Source organism: Panthera tigris, chromosome F2, assembly GCF_018350195.1.
Source record: "Panthera tigris isolate Pti1 chromosome F2, P.tigris_Pti1_mat1.1, whole genome shotgun sequence".
NCBI classification, from domain to species: Eukaryota; Metazoa; Chordata; class Mammalia; order Carnivora; family Felidae; genus Panthera; species Panthera tigris.
Window position 1 is genome coordinate 57,944,369 of NC_056676.1, and position 24,390 is coordinate 57,968,758.

The 24,390-nt window shown below is 33.4% G+C and overlaps 1 long non-coding RNA gene across 1 annotated transcript in view; it reads right to left on the bottom strand.

The window, feature by feature from the left end:
* LOC122235114 overlaps positions 1–24,390 on the bottom strand; it is a 68,946-nt gene that overhangs the window by 5,075 nt on the left and 39,481 nt on the right. The gene's annotated exons all lie outside the window — the stretch shown is intronic.

The window sequence follows — 24,390 nt, forward strand, 5'->3', positions numbered from 1 at the left end:
ATGATCCCATGGTTTCTGAGTTTCAGCCCTACTTCGGGCTCTGTACTGACAGCTCAGAGCCTACAGCCTGCTTTTGATTCTGTGTCTCCCTCTCTCTCTGCCCCTCCCCTGCTCACCCCCCGCCTCTCAAAAATAAATAGTAAAAAAATGATAAAAATAAGTATTAAAAATTTTTTAAAAATGAAGGAGAAATAAATTTTAACAAACAAAAACTGAGGAAATTTATTGACGGTAGGCCTTTCTTCCATGATATAGGAAACATTATATATACATACTTCAGGCAGAAGAAAATTTTATAGGGCAGATTTGTGGGTCTAAGTAAAGAAAGGAAGAAGGCCAGAGAAGGAATGAATAAGGTAAAATAAGATTTTTTTAAATTTTTTTAATGTTTATTTATTTTTGAGACAGAGAGAGAGACAGCATGAGCAGGGAAGGGGCAGAGAGAGAGGGAGACACAGAATGTGAAGCAGGCTCCAGGCTCTGAGCTGTCAGCACAGAGCCCGATGCAGGGCTCGAACTCACAAACTGTGAGATCATGACCTGAGCCAAAGTTGGACACAACCGACTGAGCCACCCAGGCGCCCCTAAAATAAGATTTTTTAATTTGGGGACACCTAGGTGGCTCAGTCAGTTAAGTGTCTGACTCTTAATTTCTGCTCAGGTAATGACCCCATGTTATGTGAGATCAAGCCCTCCTTTGGGGTAGTATGGACAGTGTGAAGTCTGCTTAGGAATCTCTACCCCCACCTCTCTTTTTCCCCTCTCCTGCTTGTGCTCTCTCTCTGTCTCTCAAAATAAATGAATAACTTTTTGTAAACAAAAGATTATTTTCTTATTCTTAATTGTCCTAAAAAGATAACTGTTTAAAGTTATAGTTCTAAGAACATACTGGGTGAAAATAGCATATGTTCAAGTGAAATGAATGACAGCCGTGTCACAATACATGCACAAGAGGAAATTGGGATATTCTATTATGTACCTGCAGTACATGTGAACTGATACGGTGTTATTTGTAGGTGGACAGAGTACTTAAAAATATAAATTGTGAACTCGAGGGATGTAGTAAAAAAATAAAAAGAGGTATAATTGGTATGCTAAGAAAGGACATAAAATGGAATCATTTAAATTGCTTAATTTACATTAAAAAAAGCAGAAATAGTCGCAAACATATTTATCCAGTTGGATTAACCAAGAAGCAGGTGGTTATATCCCCACACATGGCCCATACTCACATCAACTGTCCACACCGAACATTGATTTATAGAGAGGTATGCTGGAGAAATATATCAATTATTATTAGAACAAATATAAGCATAACTTTTACACATTACAATCCAGTCTTGGAATCATTGCCTTGTAGAGTTGAGGGATTCTTAGTTGTTTTTTTTGTTTGTTTTTTGTTTTTGTTTTTGTTGTTTTACTTATCATCTACATCAATCATTTCCCTTCCTTTGACATTAGAAAACTTGTACTCTAGTGCACTGATATTGAGTAGTTTTCTTCTTAAATTTTCTTTAAAATTAATAGAAGAGCATTTGCTTGATGTACTGATGCTCTTACCCTAGTGAACAAAAAAGTATTTTTGAGCTAGAATATTAAAATACATTTAAGTGTTTGTCCTGCCCAAACCCTGGAATCCATAAGGAGTCTTGATGCATTATGAATGTGTCTAAAGAGAGAATGGCATTGAGAACTCAAGTTCTGTGTACTGGGTACTACTGGAGTGCCATTGCTTCTCAGTCTTTTCAGTGTACAGAGCTAAGGAATATAAGAATGCATACTAAACCAAGAAAATAAATGTCCATGCTGATGTATCTAACTATATGCATATGTGTGTGTGTGTGTGTGTGTGTGTATACACTATATTATGAATTACATAGATTCATTATATATTCATATACATGTATATAAATATACATACATATATATGTATGTATGTATATGTTGAAACCGAGGGCACCAAACTGATGTAGCAACTAATAATTTGAGCAACAAAATAAATACGATAGTACTTGATTATAATCCATAAAACCAAAATAAAATGAATCCATAAAATAAAATGAAACCATAAATAAAATGAATCCATAACAATAACTCTATAGTGGAGAAACCAGGAAAGTCAACATCACGGGTAATAAAACAGAGCAGTATTACGAACCCTGTCATATAATGCTTTCAGAAGAACTCAACATCAGCTCTGTGATATTCTTGACAAAAATACATAATATCAGTCTAGTCATGAAGAAGCCTAACACTCAACCAAACTGACCGTCATTAGACAAAATAAATTATTAATATTCTTCAAAAATATCAAGGTCATGAGAGACAAGGAAAGCTTGAGGAACTGTTACAGACTAAAAAAGCCTAAGGAGAAATAATAACTAAATACAATGTGAGGTCCCGAAACAAAAATAACTTCAGTGGAAAAACTGGTGACATTGGTATAAAGTCTTTAAGTTAGTTCATAGTATTGTAGCAATGTTAATTTCTTGGTTCTGACAATTCTTTGGTTACGTAAAATGGAAATATTAGAGAAAGCTGGAGGAGAGATATATAAAATGTCTTTATAGAATTCATCAACTATTCTCTGGGCCTTAAGTTAGCTGAAGAGACCTTTTAAAAGATCTCTATTTGTCTTGGGATTCAAATATTTTATTAACAATTATCTACACTCTATCCAGCTCTCTTGATTCCAAGTTCAATGATCTTTTCAATATTCTCTGTTCTTCCAAATCTTTTGGGGATATTTTTTACTCAAAGTATAATTGATCTAGTAATGCATTGAACTTGAAGTCTATTGTTAGCCATCATAAAATATGAAACTCATTTTTTAAAAAGTCTCACATAACCACATTCTTGATTCCTCTAAAAATAATCCAGAAACCCATCCACTTAATTTTGTGGTTACTCAATTAGTTATTCTCTGCAAAAGAGATGAGAAAGCCAAGATTTATTTTCAAGAAGGCAGTAGGTTGTCTTTTTTTTTTAAAGAGATCGTAGAATTATAGAGAAAAAGCATTTAGAATATTTTTATGTTTCTTTCCTATCCTAAGTGTCTTTCCTATCCTAAGTTTGTTCTTAAAATTGGTAGCTTCAGATTATCCAGGTAGTTTTATAATACTGTTTTGTTTCTTCTGGGCCGTTTAAAAAAGAACATATTAAGACAATATAGCTTTTTAAAAACATTATCAGTAGAGAAAATATACAAATTCTGAATATATAAAATAATGGTATTTCCCCTGGACTTCCGAAATCAGGCTTGTCATTCTTTAAGCAATAGTTAAAATCATATTTCCTGATGCTAACTTATAAAATAAAACTGTTGGATATTCTCATTGACTGTGCTCTTTGATTTTGCTGCAATTTCCAGTGCCATATAAGAATATCTATTAGTATGTGATTGAAATGCCATCAGTGCCTACAAAAACATGCAGAAAATTTAGCTCACAGAGTCACATGCTGAATTTTATAGATGGTTCTATAGTGGTATTGCTATTAGTATCGAGTTACTATTCATAGCATTTAATGAGAATATTATATAACTGTGTTATATAGAAATTAATCATTGATTAAAAATCATTATTTGGGGATTTATCAGCAAAATACTGATTTTATTACATTAAAATTCTGGATTTGGAAATATTAGGCTAAAATTCCAAACTTCTATCATTTTCCTGAGTCTTCCACAATAGCATCTGCAGTGTCCTCATTGACTAATTGATTTTGCATGAGCTTCATTCCCATTTTGAGTAGCTAATTAAGACGATTACGATTGTCATTTTACCTTAAAACTTAAAGTGAAGTTACTTCTATGAAAGATCCTGGACAGAAACACATAGAAACAAATCCATTTAAACAACAAATTACTTTGAGGATCCCACAGAGGTAAACTCAATAGGAGCTGTTCATAATACAAACCCTGGGGACATCCTTATTAGTCTACCCACCAAGTGGACTGTGTGTGTGTGTTGTGAACTCTGTGGGCTAGCAATAGCCAATAATTTAAAGCCGGTAGAAGAATCATTCCATACATTTAAAATGTGATCACCTACTCTTTGCTGGCATTTAAAATAAAATGAAGAAGTGTAAAGTTGGCGAAATGGACTTAAAATTCTCCAAGGGCATCCATAAAGTTGTCTTGTGGTTTTGTATTGACAACTTTATGTTGAATATGGATGTTTAGGTTGTCAAGGATTTCCTCCTTTTGGGATGGTAGGCAAGAGAGACATAATATTAAATGTTTATTGAGTCCCTGTAGTTTTCCTGCCTAAAATAAAATATGCTCCAACAGAATAATTGCCAGATGGTTAAGGTAGGTTGTGGTGGTAATAATAAGATGAAGAAGATGATGATGGCATGCTGGAACTTTGAATACCAAAAGAAATATAAATAACAGAAAGCATAATTTAGATAGGATATGGTTGCCAGAACTCAGAATATGTAGCCTCTAACAATCATCCTTAAATTTGTCTTTATTCTCTCTTGATCTGTGTTAGAGAGTGTTATTAGTGATTTAATGAAACCACTTTCACTAATTTCTTATGTAGAGTAAAGAGAGATGTAAGCCAAGTTAAGCTTCCTTTCAATATGTTCCTATGTGTACTATAGATAGCAGAATTTCTAAAATAAAGAAGTCACACAGAATTTAAGTTCACAGTATTTTAGAGATGGATCCCAAATTCACTTACTATGTTATTTCTCTCAATCATTTCATTGGGAACCTTGGAAACTAAAGTAAACCCAGGCTTTTGAGAGTTTTATATTACTTGGAAACCTATACATTAAAGTTCTATATCCTCCACCATAGAAAGTTTACTATAATTAAATATCCTGTAATATAAATCTCATAGGTACTTCTAGTGTAATTTACACAAAATCCAAAAATCAAAAGCAAGTAAGGAAAATCTGACGACAATGCCATTAGAAGAGAGGTAAGGCAGAAGCTCATTCACAGTCCAACTTCATTTAGAGGATAGAGACACAAGGTCTGCTTGAATCACATAAACTTTTTGTTCCAGAATTGTTATTCTTCAATGTATTATACAGTTGTGGGAACAAGATTAGTTACTGGTGGATTGTATTACATTTCCCTTTATTGTCTGCCAAAATATGCTATGCATATATATGTCTTATTTTCAAGTGAATTTTAATACTTTGGTGTTGATTTTACCTCTAATTCCACTCTAGTTTTTTCAGTCTTAAGTCTTAGTGGCTTTGAAAGTAAGAAAAAAGCATCATCTAAAACTGGTTTTGCTTTATTTTGGCAATACTAGAAATGCAATTCATGTGTTCTTGGTATGAAAACATGACTAATATGATATTGTTAATGACTATGCTTTTAAAGACTTCCTATATATCAGAAGCTTATATTATTTCATTGAGTTCTCTCAGTAGCTCTTTTGGCCACTGTTATGTGTAATGAAACACAAAATTATTTTCAATCTAGTAAAGTGTAGAAGATTTAATCCCAGATTTGACTGGTAACTTTGTGCCTGCCAACACTCGAATAAAGTGTATACAATTATGAGAAATTGGATAATTAGTTAAGATTAGGATTCACAATCTTGATTTTGGTTCTTAAAGAGTTAAAGGAAACATTTCTTGGTTAAGCATATTTCTTCCTTCTCAGTTCTTAAGAAAATACTCAGAATTTTACTTGTGGTACTGCTTGCTGAACTCTTTATTTACATCCTTATCTTGACCAGCAGATAGATGATTAAAGTGCTTTTTCTTTCCAAGAAAATTGTAGTTTCTGGTCTAGCATTTTTATAGTTCTACAGAAAGACCAAAGTAGTGATCTATCATTTTATTATAATTCATCACTATTATCTCCTCTATTCATAAATAAACATGGTGGGATTTGAAATTTTACATCATGTTCTACTTTGTCAAAAATACCTTCTTGGGGCGCCTGGGTGGCTCAGTCGGTTAAGCGTCCGACTTCGGCTCAGGTCACGATCTCACAGTCTGTGAGTTCGAGCCCCGAGTGGGGCTCTGGGCTGATGGCTCAGAGCCTGGAGCCTGCTTCCGATTCTGTGTCTCCCTCTCTCTGCCCCTCCCCCATTCATGCTCTGTCTCTCTCTGTCTCAAAAATAAATAAAAACGTTAAAAAAATTTAAAAAAATACCTTCTTCAATGATTTCTAGAATACCAATTGAAGACTAAATTGTTTGAACTGTTTGAACTTGAAATACATACTGAAGGAGGAAATCCTTGGATACTCAGATCGTGATTTATATAATACATATATTCTGATTTGCTCTTTGCAGATTAATGCATTGACATTCAGATATTTTGGGATTGGCTTAGTTAGCGACTGGAATTGATATTTCTATAAAAGAATTTAATCATTATTAGGGAGAAGATGCCTTAGAGAGATTCCACATATCAATTGAATTCAGAATTAAGTTTGGACAGGTGGTTGAACATAGAACATCTTCCCAAATGATTAGGGAGAATCATATAGAATGATTCAGTTTGTGACTGCTAGGCATTATACCATTTAGCTTTTTGTTTCATGTGGAAGAGGTATGCTGCAACTCCTTTTTTAATTAACATAAACACCTTATTTTCTGTCATCAAACCAGTTATCTCTCCTGAATTTCTATCAATTTTTTCCAGTTTTCTATTCAGTACCCCCTTTTAGTAACAGCAAGTTAATTTTTGTTTGGGAAATTATTTACTTGCTCTTAGGAAATAGTTTTGTTTTATTTGCTAAAACTAATGTCCCTCTCAGAAAGACCTTATATGTAATCCCAATTTCAAAAACTATGAAGAATGACAAATAGAATTAGGTTTCCAAGTGCTGTCAGTTTGGTTTACTACTAGACCAGCAAAAATGCAGGACAACCATTACCTAAAAGATCAAAGTGATAGGTGAGTTGACCACATTCCATTTCTTACCACTCTTTCAGGTTTACCACAGTTTTGATCATGAATTACCATATCCATCTTCTTCTGAATGAGAGGTGAATATTTGGTCTAAGTTAGACAAATGCAATTTTCTCCTCCTAGAATTTAAATATGAATTTACAGAATTTGATTCATTATGGAACTAATATTCCATTGTCCCTTAGAAGCTATTCTTTTGTTCCTTTTACTTATATCCTTCTATAGTAGGACTCCCTTGTATTTTTTATATTCTTATAATATCATATTTCTTAATTGGATTTTTAACAATATTAGTATGTATCTAATTTTGTATTCTTTTCATTTATTACTTTTTAAGTAATCTCTATCCTCACCATAGGGCTCAAACTCATGACCTCAAGATCAAGAGTTACATGCTCTACTGACTAAGCCAGCCAGGATTGTTTTTTTGTTGATAAAAACTCCCAAAGTATAATCCCTTCAATCTCATATACTTGACCACCACTAATTTTGTGTTTTCATTCCAAAACTGAGACAGGATGATACATTTAAATCTAAAATATTCCTGAGAGAAAGACAAATAACATATGATATCAGTCACTTGTGAAATCTAAAACAAAACAAAACAAAACACTCAAACAGTGAATAAACATACAAAAAAAGAATCACAGAATATAAATACAGAGAACCTATAAATACAGAGAGCAAACTGATGTTTGCCAGAGGGATGGGGTGCAGGATGGAAAAAAATGGGCGAATGGGTGTGGGATATACAGATTTTCAGTTATGAAATAACTGGGAATAAAAGACAGCGTAGGGAATATAGTCAATGATATTGTAATAGTGTTGTCTGATTATAGATGATGGCTACACTTGTAGTGAATATAGAAGAATGTATAGAGAGGTTGAATCACTGTGCTATACACCTGAAAATCACATAACATTGTGTATCAACTACACTCAAATAAATAATATGAAAAAATATTGCTGAGAAGACATGCTGTGTTAGGATTTGCAACTTGCTTGTTGTTTACATTACATTATGGTTTTTCTGAATCCGTGCTTGTCCTTTTGAAAATAATCTTTTACTATTCACAAAATAACTGTTGGTATTAATTTGTGTCTTAGTGTTCCTTTCTGACTTATGTCACATTTCTGAAACTCACTTGATTTTATGTATTTACAATTTTTGGGCTGGACCCCTTGCCAAAAAGGACAGATCACAATTTTTGTTTATAATAATGATCTCTGGTCACTAACAATATTCCATTGCTACACCCACATTGAAAAATTTTACCTATAGAGTGTCATGTGTAAGAGATGAATCATTGGGTTCTACTCCTGAAGCCAAAACTACACTATATGTTAACTAACTTGAATTTAAATTTTAAAAAATATATAGATTTCAGAAAAAAAAGAAAACTTCAGTATACATCTTGTTTATTTGTTTGTTTATTTATTTATTTATTTATTTATTTATTTATTTATTTATTTATTTATGTATTTCTTACAGAGAGAGAGAGAGAGAGAGAGAGTGCAGGAAAGGGGCAGAGGGGAATAGAGAGAGAGAGAATCCTAGGCAGGCTCCTCACTCAGTGCAGAGCCCTATGCATGTCTTGCCTCCAAGATTTTAAGATCATGGCCTGAGCTGAAATCAAGAGTTGGATGCTTAAGGGACTGAGCCACCCAGGCACCCCCACATGTAAAATTTAAAGTGCCATATTTTACAGAGACAGTTTTGCTGATCGATTATTTTTTTTTCATTTTCAACTTTTTATTTAAATTCCAGTTAGTTAACACACAGCACAATACATCATTTTCAGGTGCAGAATTTAGCGATTCATCACTGACATACAACACCCAGTGCTCATCACAACAAACGACCTCCTTGATACCCATCGCCCATTTAACCCATCCTCCAGCCCACCTCCCCATCAACAACCCTCAATTTGTTCCCTATAGTTGAGTGCACTTTATGGTTTACTTCTTTCTCCCTACCCCCCACTATGTTCATATGTTTTGTTTCTTAAATTCCACATATGGGTGAAATGATATGGTGTTTATCTTTCTCTGACTGACTTGTTTCACTTAGCATAATACTCTCTAGCTCCATCCATGTCATTGCAAATGGCAAGATTTCATTCTTTTTTATGGCTGAGTAATATTCTTCTTTATCCATTCATCAGTGGATGGACATTTGGGTTCTTCCCATAATTGGCTATTGTTGATAATGCTGCTATGAACATTGAGGTTCATGTTATCCTTTGAATTAGTATTTTTATATCTTTTGGGTAAATATCTAGTAATGCAATTGCTGGAGTGTGGGATAGTATTATTTTTAACTTTTTGAGGAAACTCCATACTGTTTTCTGGAGAGCCTGCACCAATTTGCATTCCCTCCAACAGTGTAAAGAGGGTTCTCCTGTCTCTGCATCCTGGCCAACATGTGTTGCTTCCTGTGTTGTTATTTTAGCCATTCTGACAGGTGTGAGTTGTTACCTCATTGTAGTTTTGATTTGTACTTCTCTGGTGATGAGTGATGTTGAGAATCTTTTCATGTGCCTGTTGGCCATCTGGATGTCTTCTTTGCCCATTTTTAAACTGGATTATTTGTTTTTGGGGTGTTGAGTTTAGTAAGTTCCTTGTAAATTTTGGACACTAACCCTTTATCATATATGTCATTCACAAATATCTTCTGCCCTTCCAGAGGTTGATTTTTAGTTTTGTTTATTGTTTCCTTTGCTGTGCAGAGCTTTTTATCTTGAAGTCCTAATAGTTCAGTTTTGCTTTTGTTTCCCTTGTCTCACAAGACTTATATAGTAAGAAGTTGCTGCGGCTGATGTCAAAGAGGTTACTGTCTGTGTTCTCCTCTAAGATTATGATGGTTTCCTGTCTCACGTTTAGGTTTTTAATCCATTTTGAATTTATATTTGTGCATGGTGTAAGAAAGTGGTCCAGTTTCATTCTTCTGCATGTTGCTGTCCAGTTTTCTCAACACTATTTGTTGGAAGAGACTGTCTTTCCTCCTTTGGATATTCTTTCCTGCTTTGCTGTGTATTATTTCTTTTTATGTCAATAGTCCTTTCATTCTTTTTACACTGTAATTTTGGTGTCTTTTTAAAAAACTGATTTTTTAACTGGTTAGGAATGACGATAAGTACGGATTAGTATTTTTCAGATTACTTTCCAATAACTGTACTCATTAAAAAATTTGTAATTGTAAACGCCTAGCAGCATACAGTAGACAGTGTATAACTTTTGTTTTTATGAAAGTATGAATTGGGTGAAATTAATGAAAGAATGAATAGGTGAATTTAATATAATAGTGAATTTGCTTTCGTATTAAGGTGAACAAATAGCAATCATTTAATTTGATAAGTAAAAACTAAGTTGATGTGATACTAAGGACCCCAATTCAAGTATAGAAATGCTAAAAATACAAACATAATTTTATTTATTTATTTATTTATTTATTTATTTATTTATTGTTGAGAGACACGAAGTGCGTGTGGTGGGAGAGGCAGAGAGAGAGGGAGACACAGAATCTGAAGCAGGCTCCAGGCTTTGAAATGTCAGAATAGAGCTTGACATAGGACTCGAACCCAAGAACTGCGAGATCATGACCTGAGTCGAAGTCAGACACTTAAGCAACCAATGTAATAAATACATGACTTAGACATACTTATTTGTTTTCAATGAAAAGAATGACATAAGTTTGATATCAAATGTATTATAAATTGCCTGTAGCTTCATAAAATATATCTATCTTTGGATAAAATTTCAATTAACAGACTTAAAGTCTCCCATTTCTCTAGTCTGTAGTAATTTTATCATGCTGTGTGAGTGTGTGTGTGCATGTGTGTGTGTGTTTGTATTATTTGGTTGTAATTACCACTAGATTCTGGGACCTTAAAGGTAGAGATTTTAATTAAAAAAATTTTAAACATTTATTTAAGTAATCTCTATACTCAAGTGGGGCTCAAATTTATGACCCTGATTCAAGAGTCGCATGGACTTCTGAGACAACCACGCACCCCAAGATTTTAATTCTTAAATTTTGAATCCCCATATTTTAGATTTTGAATCATTCTAGTTCAAGAGTGATGTTATGTAGAAAATGGGCACTGAATATATATTCTTGATTAAATCAATTGACAATTACAAGTATTGTTTCATAGTTCTTTTGCATTTCAATGCTGCACTGGTAAAATCTTATGAAAACATTTCTCTTGTCTGTGATTAATATAAACCCTAATAACAATTACATTTAAAATATACCATATTACTTCTTAAGCACATTGCATTTCTGGCCTTTTCTTTCAACTTTCTGTCCATTCACCTCAATGTCTTAGTATTCACACAACTGAGTTGACATTTCTTCCCCAGAAGCATGTACTAAATATTCTTTCTCCCTATTACTTGTTTTCAAATATTCTTTAAAGAGAAATATCACACTTTTTCCTGAAGAGCCCTCTTTATCTTCACACTTTCACACCTTAAGTTTTTTACTTGACTCCAAGTCAGTTTCTTATTTATATAATTCTTATGCCAATCCCAGAGTACTGCTTTCTACTCTAGGTAGTCTGTTGCTGAAGCACTTTGTTTTAAAATACAGGTTTTTGACTCTTAAACACAGAGAACAAAATGGTGGTTGCCAGAGGCGTGGTTGATGGGGCAGATGGGCAAAATAGATAACGGGGATTAAGAGTATACTTCTCGGGGCACCTGGGTGGCTCAGTTTGGTTGAGCTTCCGACTTATGCTAAGGTCATGTTCTTGCAGTTCATGAGCCCAAGCCCCACATTGGACTCACTATTGTTGGTGCAGAGCCCGCTTTGGATCCTCTCTTCCCCTCTCTCTGCCCCTTCCCCATGTGCTCTCTCTCTCTCAAAAATAAATATAAAAATGTAGTTTAAAAAAGTACACTTCTCATGATGAGCACAATAATGTATAGAATTGTTGAATCATTATATTGTACATTTGAAACTAATATACTATATGTTCATCATATGTCAATAAAAAATAAAAATTGTAGGTTTTAAAAGCACTGTATAGTGACAGATGATAGTTACACTTGTGGTGAGCATAGCTAATGTATAGAGAAATTGAATCACTAAGTTGTATACCTGAAACTAATGTAACATTGTGTGGCAACTCTACTCCATTAAAAATAAATAGTATGAGGAGCACTGGGTGTTGATTGTAAGTAATGAATCACTAAATTCTACACCTGAAACTAATAGTACACTGTATGTTAACTAACTGGAATTTAAATAAAAACTTGAAAAAAAAGAAAATATTACATGAATTAAATGTAGGTTTTATAGCTATTCAGGTATGGCAAAGCCAGCATGTCAGGAGACAATCACCATTGAGAAGAGAATTGCGACACTCACTGATTCCAGGAGAATGGGGCACTCCACTCCCTGGGAGGCCAGAAGGGCAGAAGCACTAAGGTCAGTTAGGAGGCAGTTAGGATGTCAAGGAGAAAACAACCTTTGTTATGGTTTCCATGGGAATGAATGGGTAAGGCAGAGTAAACAGATTGAGGATTGGCTAATACCATTACGTGATTGGCTAATCACCTAATAAGTGAGGTGATTAGGGCAGAGGAATAGTGGCCCTGAGTGTAAAAGTCCTATAGAGTAGGTGGTTGGGGTGCAGGTTGTGGATGGTTGGTTCACATATGAAAATCACACTCACAGGCATGTCTTTTACTCTCAGTATTAGCTAATCCTGGGAGAAGTAGTTTCTCCAGTGTCAGCAAGGCCTCAAAGGTCAAAGCATCTAAATTACAGCAAATAAAAAGATGTCCTTAATACACCCTTTCATAATTAAAAAAAAATCTATACATTTTTATTTATTATTTGGATCCATTACATCATTGCATATCAGTTCAAGTGCTTGAGTGGTGTTAACCATGGTTTTCCTTTCAGAAATTTTGTTGACTTCTTCCTATAAGATTATACAAGTTTAAGAATTTGGTGAACCTGCCTTTTATTGATTCCATCAGGCTTCCAACCATAGGCTTTCACATCTGTTTGCAGCTCCCTGGGTACTCTATGGACCCTACACAGAGATAAGTTTGGAAGAGTGGAAAAATCATCTAATTACAAGTTAGCAATAGCAAATTGTATATTTTGAATAATGGAAGGTTTTTACTTTTGCTTTGCTTTGCATATAATGGATGTCAGGTTATTTTAGTGGCTTATTCAAATCTGTTTTTAGGGTGTTGGTGAGTTTGCATGTCTTGAATTATGGTTGAGTTTTAGAATCTTTCAAAGAGACATTTTAAAATTTTGTTCTCTCTCAAGTTATGTTTGTTACATGTTTTTCCTTGTTTATTGTGTTTTTTTAAAGTTTTTTAAAAATTTATTTTGAGAGAGAGAGAGAGAGAGCACATGTGCACACACACACACACACACACACACACACACACACACGGAGGAGGAGCAGAGAGTGAGAAAGAGAGAGAGAGAGTGAGTGAGAGGGAAAGAGGGAGATAGAGGGAGAGAGAGAATCCCAAGCAGGCTCTGCCCTGTCAGCGCATGGATCCAGCCCAGGAACCATGAGTTCTTGACCTCCGAAATCAAGAGTCGGATGCGTAATCAACTGAGCCATGCAGTGGACCCTCCTTGTTTTTTACTTTCTTTTTTTTTCTTTTTAATGAAACTATTGGTAATTAAAGAAATGAGTACTTCACTTATCATCTGCTTTGCAAACATTTCCCCCTACTTTGTTAGATGTTTTTGCTTTGTTAATGGCATTAAAAACATATATTTTAATAAAATTAATAGACTCTATTTTTTAGCCTTTTACTCTAGGTCTTATTTTAGGTCAGCTTACATAGTCCTTCTATACTTTAAATTGATAAACTTATTTAACCAGATTTTCTTCTAACATTTTATTTCTGTGTCATATTTCCGACATAGATCTTTTGGGCACCTGGAATTTATGTTGGTATTTAAATAGTGTCTTAATTAGATAGCAAAACCAGGAATATATTTAGGATTGATTATAAACTCTCTATGTGTTATCTAGTGACAAACTTTTTTTGTCAATAATAATGTTTTAGTAACCAGCAAGTCTGTTAATACTCTATTTTTCTTTATCCTGATTGTATCCTGATTTTTCTTACATGCTTAATTTCCAGACAAACTTTACTATATCTTTGTCAATTTCCAACAAAAAAAAACAAACCAGAAGTCTATTTTAATTGGGATTAAGTCCAAAAATATGTAATTTGGGGAGGATTGATACTCATATGTTTAGTATTTTAACCCCAAAACATTTAAATACGGTTTTTCAGTATTTAATGGGAAGCAGTAAGATGTACCTCCCATGATCTCCATCTTCTGGTATTTATATTCTTCTCTAATCCCCTCTTCTTTAGCATGGGTAGGACCTTCCACTTGCCTCTAACCAATAGAATGTTTCACAAGAGTTGGAATGTCACTTCATGATTATGCTTCATAAGATTGTAACTTTCACATTGTAGGAAGAACCTCTTTCGTGTTGGCTGTGATAAAACACATTGTTTTGTGCAGTATTCTATGTAGGGGCCCATATGGAAGGAACTGTATATGACCTCTGACTGATAGACAGCAAGAAGCTGAGGACTTTAGTCCAACAGCCCCCCAAAAACTGAATTCTGCCAACACCAAATGATTTTCAGTAAGATCCCTTCCCAATCAAATTTTGAGATAAGACTGTTACATAGAGAAAAATCTCATTTACATAAAATATGCAATATGCTAAATTTAATGAGCTAATACTTTCAGTTTTTGTGGGTTTTTTTGTATTGGCACTTTTCAGTTAAGTTAATTAAGTGGCAATTTTTGCACTTTGTTCTATCTTTCTCAGATTTGTTATCAATGCTAAATTGGCTAAATAACAAGATAAATGGCAAAGTTTTCTATTTTTCACATTTTACAAGTTATATTGTATATTATTTCCTTCATTAAAACTTTAAAAATTCATGCAACTTCCTCATAGAAACTCTATCAGAAGCAAATGCTGTAAGGTTTGTGAATCTTTAATCAGAACTTGGAATTGTTTGACATTCAATAAATGTTAGTTTTATTAATAATAGGACTTTGACAGTTTTACCATTTTTTTCAAGGTATTTAGTTGTTTAGGTTTTCCAAATAGACAGTGATATTTTTAAAATTTGTATTTTATATTTTATCTAGTGCTTCAAATTATTTGCATGAGTTTTCCAAAATGGTTTTTGACTGTTTCCATGTACTCTGTATGTGCTGTGACTTTTCTCATTCTTATTCAGTGCATATGTGGCTTCTCCCTGTCTTCTTTTTAGATAGAATTGTTTCCTGTATACTTTATTATTCTACGCGTTCACATTTCCTAATCTAGTTTTTCTTTTATATTATGTCCAAATAGATGATTAATTCAATTTTATTCTCTCATGTAGCATTGAAACAGATAAAAACTGATACTTTTTCTCTAAAAGCAAATTTAAATAACCAAAAGTCTATACATTTATTCTTTACATTAAAACTATTTTTTAATATTTAGCAATTTTGGTTATATTTTCTATTTTTGACACAACATTATTAATAGATTTTCTAATTTTTTGTATTTTTTCTTTATCTTTCATTATTTTTACTACATTTATTTGTATTGCTCAAAGTACATGATCCATATTATTTGGTACTTTTTTAATGTTTAATTTGGTTAATAATTACTTATTTTTGACACAGAGAGACAGAGACAGAGACAGAATCCAAAGCAGGCTTCAGGCTCTGAGCTGTCAGCACAGGCTCTGATGTGGGGCTCAACCTCATGACCCGTGAGATCATGACCTGAGCCAAAGTCGAACACTTAACCCACTGAGCCATCCAGCTGCCCCAATATCCTTTCTTTCTTTAAGGTACATTCCCTCACATAAACTGACAGAGGCAAGTTAATTTTTATTTCTATTGTATTACTGCAAGTTTTGTTTTTATATTTCCTATATTTTATAACAGTAGGTAGGTTTTTAAGGATTATGTCATTTCTAATCTTCACTGTGCATTTCATCTTTTGTCATTTTATAGTACCCTCTCAGTGTCATTAAATAAATTTATCTTATATACAAACTTACTTGATGATAATATCTTGAGCTAGATTTTTTTTTTTTTTTTTTGGTAATGCTTGCCCAGCAATTTTCATCCATCTTCTACTGGACTGTCCATATTTTTAATCCTAAGTAAAAACATAGAGTAGTGAAGAGTATCTAAATAACTAACTATACAGACCCCTTCCTTACCCATTGAGGCCAACATGTTCTGAAGCTATCCTCTCAATGTTCCAAGCATGGCAGTTCTTATGGCAATTACATTAAAGAGACAAACAATTATGAGTCTCCCTGTGGTATAATTCCATCAGGACAAGTACTTATGGGAATGAAAAGTACTTTGTAGTAGTGAGATCAGCATTATTTTAAGCACTAAAATACAACTTACTGAGGCTAAATAACCCAAGTGATAGCATTCATAGGACATTCTTGGATTTGAGGTTAGCAAATGTTATCAGTGATTTGGCTATATAACATTCAATAGAATCACAAACAGAAATGCGTTACCAAAAAGAATGTCTCAGAAGATAGAAGTTAAAGAAATAAATTTTAAACACTATACACCTTTCCTACTATTTTATTAGACTTCTGACTTTTTAATATAATATGGACAAACACAAGAGACTGTAGTCAAAATAGTTGTTTTCTAAAAATATTAAAGACCAAAAACAGAGTTTTCTTTTCCTCTCTCCCCCTTATTCAAATTTTACAGAAATGTAATATTGCTTGGGTCTTGGAGAACTTGATATAGAAACTACTTTTATGATCAAGAGCTCATGGTGATTTTATCCCTGCTATACACAAAATTCCGTGAATGTAGTAATCAAGCCTCCAGTAATTCTCACTGCCTAATACTGTGTGTAGTACATAAGTGCACTGTTGTTGCTCCATACATATTTTTCACTTGGAATATATGAGTGAATAAGGTTGAATACTACTACCTACTTTAAATTAGAAGTTTGTAATCCCTAAATAGTGACACAATGTCCTATGAGATTAGTTTCTAAAGTAAAAGAAAAAAAAAGTCTAATTAGTGATAATTCTGTGCTTATATGTGGCAGGATTGTCCTAGGTGCTGAAAATCCATAGTAAGCAAAGCAGGCAATATGCTTCATCTTTATGAACTTTTTTTTTCAAATGAAAGTTTCATGTGAAGTTTAGCCATTCTATTCAAGAATAGGGTGTATATTACTTTGTCCCATTAGAAGGCAGTTACAAGATTTGACAGTGTACATTTAAAAGTAGGTAATGTCTATCAACTGATGAATAGATAAAGATGATGCACTTTATATATACAATGGAATACTACTTGACAATGGGAAGGAATGAAATCTGGCCATTTGCAGCAACATGGATGAAACTGGAGGGTATTATGCTAAGTGAAATAAGCCAGGCAGAGAAAGACAGATACCATATATTTTCACTCATATGTGAATCTTGAGAAACTTAACAGAAGACCATGGCGGAGGGGAAGGGGGAAAAAAAGTTACATAGAGGGAGGGCGGCAAACTGTAAGAGACTTTTAAGGACAGAACAAACTAATGGTAGATGGGGGGGAGGGGGAGAGGGAAAAAGGGGGTGATGGACAGGGAGGAGGGCACTTGTTGGGATGAGCACTGGGTGTTGTATGGAAACCAATTGGACAATAAATTATATTTTTAAAAAAGTCGTGGTTGCCATTTATTGAGAAGAGCTATTTACCAGTAAGTTGCTATACCTGAAAGCCAATTCAGAATTGTCCCTTAAGAGAGGAGTGCTTCTAGAATGCTACCGTCTTCTTAAAGGTGTAGGCATTCTGTACAAATTATGCTCACAGGATATATAGGCAAGGTCTCCAGACCTCCTTGATGCTATTAAGAGTTGAGTAACTCATAATGTCCACTACTTTAGTCATTTCCATCAACCATAGTCATAAAGGGCCTCTTTTATTAGCAAGAAGTTAAAAAAATCAAAGTACCAGTGAAACTCTGAATCTTGAGGTTCTAATAAAAAATGTTTACTTAAGTTAATAGAGTTATTTGAATGATGTGGAAAACAATAGGAAAAACCCTCATGAAATTAAGTCAGTTATATTTTTAGCAACGTAGCATTTATTGAGCAACTGTCCTTGCATTTACCGCTAAAATCTACATAGAAACATTTGTAGCTCTGAAATTTTTCTAATTTATCCTAATAGGTTTATCTGTTTGTCTATTGCCTCCACTATTCAAAGAAGAAATTAAAGATAAAGCCTAGGTGTTCTGTACCAATAATAATAACAAAATCAACAATAATTTAAAAAACCTATAAACACTATGCTGTATGCATTTGTTGAAGCATTTTACAAACATTAATGACACTCATAACTATCACATGAGGTGGTACCTTTAATAAAACCTGACTTCAATTCCAGTATCTGGATTTTAAGTCCATGCTTTTAACCACAATATAATGCAATATCCACTAGCACATTATAGTTAGTTAACAACTGTCTCTTTTACATAATTTGTGGGGAATGCTTACATTTTTAAAAATGAATGACTATATACATGCATAAATATGAAAAATACAAATATAATCTCTCTTCTCTAGGGTTTCACAATGTAGGACTAGGAATCTAGTACATATGTATATGAGTACATTCAAATCTTTTTGTGCTGTGTTTTTTCACCTTTTCTGTTTTTATCCAAAGTCGTGTTGATTTCTCCATGTGTGTATAGTGATAGCATATTTCTGAGACTAAATATGAATATCTTCTGAGGCCTTTTCTCGTATAGAGACAGTATCTCTTATTCATAGAGCCCCTTACTGGGCTATAAGATGCAGTAACACTATTTAAGCATAATATTCTTCTACTTTTTAAGATTTTAATTTTTTTAAATGTTTACTTATTTATTTTGAGAGAGAGAGAACAAGTAGGGGAGGGGCAGAGAGAGAGGGAGAGAGAGAATCCCATGCATCCCCGTGTTGTCAGGGCAGTGCTGAACATGAGGCTCAATCTCATGAACCGTGGGATCATGAGCTGAGTTGATATCAAGAGTCGGATGCTTAACCCACTGAGCCACCCAGGCACCCAGCATAATATTCTTCTTGAATTAAAAAGATTACCTTTTGTCTCAATGTTACTATAGTATAATCAAAAGTACTATAGTAGCACTTCCTTTTAGGTAATAACAGTGAGAGAATTTAAAACTTACTCTATAAAAATATAAATACTATATAGTATTAAAATACTTGATTCAAATTTTAAACTTATTAAATTACCATTAAATATAGTATGATATTCTTTACCTGGAGGTTTTTATTTTCTTCCAAAGATTTCATAACACAGTAACATGAATTTAAATCTAGGTATAAGGTATATTAAAATCTTTTGTACATTCATTTAGGTTTATACATTTAGGTTTCTGTCCATACATTTACGTTTCACTTGTGGAATCCTTGTCTTCTTTCCCCTTCCCTTTCTCAAAAGGGATTTTATTACACTATCCCCTATCCACAATGAATTTAGTTATTTCTATGCTTACTCAAAGATAGATGCTACGGACATCTAGTTCAAAGTCATATGTGATAGGTTGACTGCATGATTTTTGTTCAAGCTGAGCCACTCTTGAGACTCAAAAGTGCTTTTGATAATTAAGCAAAGATAGGAATTGTAAACCAGTGCTGTTCTAAGTAAACTGGGACATAAGTTCATCCCATGTACAAATTTTCCAACTCTACCTAAGCTAATCTGCCATGAAGGAAAGGTGCATTCATAGCTCTCTCACTTTCCTAAAGGTAGAATTTTATCATATCTAACATTCCATCTTTTCTGGATATCTAATGAAGACAATTTACAAATTTGGCCACTAGAGGCATACTGATCTAACGAGCTGCCTAGTAAACAGATACTACATGTACTATTAAGGAAAAAAAGGGGCACCTGGGTGGCTCAGTCAGTTAAGTGTCTGATTCTTAGTTTTGGCTCAGGTCATAATCTCACAGTTCGTGGGTTATAGCCCCGCATAGGGCTCTATGCTGGCAGCAAGGAGCCTGCTTGGGATTCTGTCTCCCTCTTTCTCTGCCCCTCCCCTGCTCTCTCTTTCTCTCTCTCTCTCTCTCTCAAAAGTAAATAAATAAACATTAAAATAATAAAAAAAATATTTTCCAATTAAACAGTTATTTAATGCATATTTATTGTATTCATCTTTAATATTTATTACATTATTGAAAATATTTTATCATATATTATACTTGTCATACAAAAAGTAAAATTGTAAGGGAAATAAGTTAGTTGATTTATTCCTAAAATTGTTTTTGTGTTTACAGTAAAATTCTTCTGATCACTTTTTAAATCAACAATTGATAGCTGTGTTTTCCCACACAATATCATTGAGTTCATCATGCATATAGGTGATAAAACTCAAACAAAAAACTTTTATAGCATAACTAAAAGGCAATGAAGTCTACTTCCTAGGAGAGCTTTGCAGCTTAGTAGAATTAGGTGTGTTTTCAAACTATATTTCATTGGTACATACCATCAGTATGTAATTCAAAACCTGTAAAGGTAGGGGTACCTGGGTAGCTCAGTCAATTTAAGCATCTGATTCTTGATTTTAGCTCGGGTTATGATCTCACACTTGCTCGGGAGATGGGAACCCCACATGGAGCCCTGAGATGGGCTCTGCGCTAGGTGTGGAGCTTGCTTAAGGTTTTCTCCCTCTCCCTCTGCCCCTCCTGTGCTCACTTTCTCTCTCTCTCTCTCTCTCTCTCAAAAATAGATAAAACATTAAAAAAGTAAAAGTAAATTAGAGATATCATAGTAGTTGCTTATGATTATACCTTTCAAAGTTTATGAGGTGAATTTAAAGGTTGTAAACTATACCAGAGGTGTTTTACTTAACCAGTCATCTAGATTGGATAGTATGCAGTTATATAATGTCCTATCTTCTTTGTCTAGTTTTGTTTACTATTTTATCCACAGAATTCTGGCATTCGTGTGCATATAGCAAAAGTTCATTCCTTTTCATTGCTGCATGGTATTCTTTACATGAATATGTCATACTTTATTTGGGTGTTCTATTGATGGATATATATGGGTTGTTTCTGGTGTGTGGCTAATTATCTGAACTTCTTGAGCAGATGTTAACATTCCCACATCAGTATATGAATTCCAGTTCCTAAACATTCTAATAGTGGTTATTGTGAATTCTTTAATTGGAGGTATTCTGTTGGTTGTAAAATGTCATTGAAAAGTATTTATTAGCAAGCATGAAGAGAGATAATTCCCAGATCCATGGTTAAAGGCAGAAAGTAAGTACCAGATCATTGTTCTTATATGTATTCTGGTAATATGGTTTTATTAAAAAGTTTAAGATAGGCAATTCTTCACTGTAGGGGGCTGAGCTGGGCACTGTAGGGTATGTAGCAGCATCCTTGACCTCTACCACTAGATGCCAATAATACTTGTCTTCTCTGTGCCCTCAAGATGGACAACCTCAAGTCTCCTGTTATTGCCAAATATCCCCTAGAGGGCAAAATTACCCAAGGTTAAGAACCACTGAATACAGGATTCAATCAACTTTATGTTCCACATCAGGAAAAAGAAATCTTTTGGAATTTTATCTAGACACAATATCATGCCTCAGGCACGTTCTCAAAGGGGAATAGTGGAATACTTACCAGTGTTACACCCTATTGATCAAGAAAGGGAAATATATCAAGAAAGGGAAATATTGATCAAGAAAAGGGAATATATCTTAAAGATATTAGCCGTGTCATATAATCTTGACTATAAATTATCTCACCAATGAGAATGTGTTTCTAATATACATTTTGTGGATTAACAAGCCACTAACATTCACCAAAAGGAGACAATTTATATTGTAATTATAATTGTATATTTTTGGAAGGTATAGGACACTGAATCAGCTTGTAGTGAACACTTCTGGAGTATTGTTTTTCCAATTTAATGCTAAATGACCATTCTTGGAATATGTATTAATTATTAATATGGATTAATTATTAATTTTAGGATGATTAACTGTCCCATGAACTAGCCTAAATTAAGACATATATAATATCCCAGTGTTTATTTAAAAGTAAATTACAGATATCATAGTAATTGGTTATAATTATACCTCTCAAAGTCTATGAGAAGAATTTAAAAGTTCTGAAAGATGCCAGAGATATTTTACTTAACCAATCAGCTAGGTTGGAAATTAAGTTGTTTAAATGCTTTAGTACTATTTAGTAGGATGCTATTAGACATCTTGGCTTCTCAACCTTACTTTTACTATAAACTTGTAAATATAGCATTATTAAATTTCGTGATCTGTTATGATTTTGTATTTTTATATAATAGTGTTACATTTCTTTTCCTACTTTTCACTCCATTTGTGACTTCACTCTTTTATATCTGGTTAAATTAACCAAAGAGTTGTTTAAAATTTTAAGGGGATAAACTACTTCTGAAAGGAAATATTTTCAGTATCAATCTATAATTGCCCATTAATTAGATTTTAAGTAATAGTCTCTTCGTCAAAATATCTCAAGGAATATTTACCTTCTCCCTATTCAAAGAAAACTGTTTTCCACCGATTATCTACTTTACTGACTTTTTTTTCCTATTAGAAGAATCTTGCATGGTGTGTTTTTGGGTTCTCCCTCCTTTTGTGTTCCTGCTGACTCTATTCTACTCTAATAATGTGCAATTATTTTTCCCTTAGCTAATTTTGGAGAAAATGGTAACTTTCAGAATGGTTTTACTAAAAATTGGTCTTGTATCTGATAGAACCTTGGAATCCATGAAACTTTTCGAGTGACAAGTTAAATGAGCTCCTCTACCTTAGCAGTTGAAGAGTTTCAACATTATACAATCTCATCTCAACACGTCTATAGATAGAACTTTTCAGAGGTGGCTCTTCACAGAGTAGGGACTTGCTTTGATACAAGTGGTATTCATAAACTAATTTCATAAATCTCATAATTTGTAAATTCTCAATAATCCTATAAATATATAGTAAATATATTTTGAATGGCATTAGTGCTGAAATGATGACACTCATTTTGAGAACTCTCTTTTTTAAATATTGTATGTGCCGTATTATGTTTATATATTATTTCAGAGCCACATTTTGTCCATCTAAGAACCAAATATATTCTAACTATACACTTTTTCAAGTTGTTTTATTTTTTTGCTACTATAGTTCCTCTACTACATTTGGCATATATATTTGTGTTCTTGTTAATGTTGTTCTTGAAATTTCAAATAAATGATGTCTTCTTTTATCTGTAATGTTTCATTTCAAAGACTATAATTACATAAACACAGTAGTCAGAGGATATTCTATTTGGAAGACAATAATTGCTTTCTCTTAGGGTGCTAGGGATGCAGAATGCATGTATAGAAGGATAGTGTTTATACACAAAAGGAAATATCAGTCTTTCCTCCAAGTTAGGAAATTGTTGTGATACCTTCATTTTAAATATGAAGATATTTTATAACTGAAAGTTAATAAAAACATATTTTGAAGAGGACATACTAAAAATCACATCTCATATATTGCACTGGAAAGGAATGGTATTATTATGGGCTTAATAAAAGCTCAGGTTTCAAACGACTTGTATAATTCATTCTTTTTTGTAATGATTTATTGATTTTTAAGACAGAAAGCATGAGCAGGGGAGGGGCAGACAGAGAAGAGGACAGAGGATCTGAGTCAGGCTCTGTGCTGATAGCAGCCAGCCCCATCGGGTGCTCAAACTCAGGAACCGTGAGATAATGACTTGAGCCGAAGTCAGATGCTCAACCGACTGAGCCACCCAGGTGCCCCATCATTCTTAAACAGTCTATACTACAGTTAAACCAACTACCTAAAATAATTTTGATAACTTTTTTCCTTTGGATTATGCTACAGTTAGCTCAACTGAATCACTGTCTTTGTGCCATAAGAAAAAGAAAAAAAAAAAAACCAGGAACTTTGATTCTGTGTACACCAGTATAAGAAAAAAACATAAATAATAAAAATTATAGACTTTTCACCTTTTTTATTTTATTTTTTTTCAAATTTAAACATATTTATTCATTTTTTGTAAAATTAGAATCTTAAGGCATTTTATTTCCAATATTCTCTTTTTAATTCAGATGCTTTTTGGTTAATGTTATGGGGTTTTCTCGTTTTCATTTAAAATTATTATTTTTTGTTTGAGGGAAGTTTGTACACAATGTTACATTAGTTTCAGATGTACAAAGAAAAAAGAAAAGAAATAAGTGAGACTGAGAAAGACATACACCATATGATTTCACTAATATGTGGAATCTAAAAAAAAAAAAAAAAGAAGTCAAAAGAATAAAGAAACAAAAAGTACGATGTAAATACAGAGAACATACTGGTGGTTCCAGAGGGGCAGGGGATGGGAGATGGGCAAAATGGATGAAGATGAGAAGGAGATACAGGTTTTCAGTTATGAAATGAGTAAGTC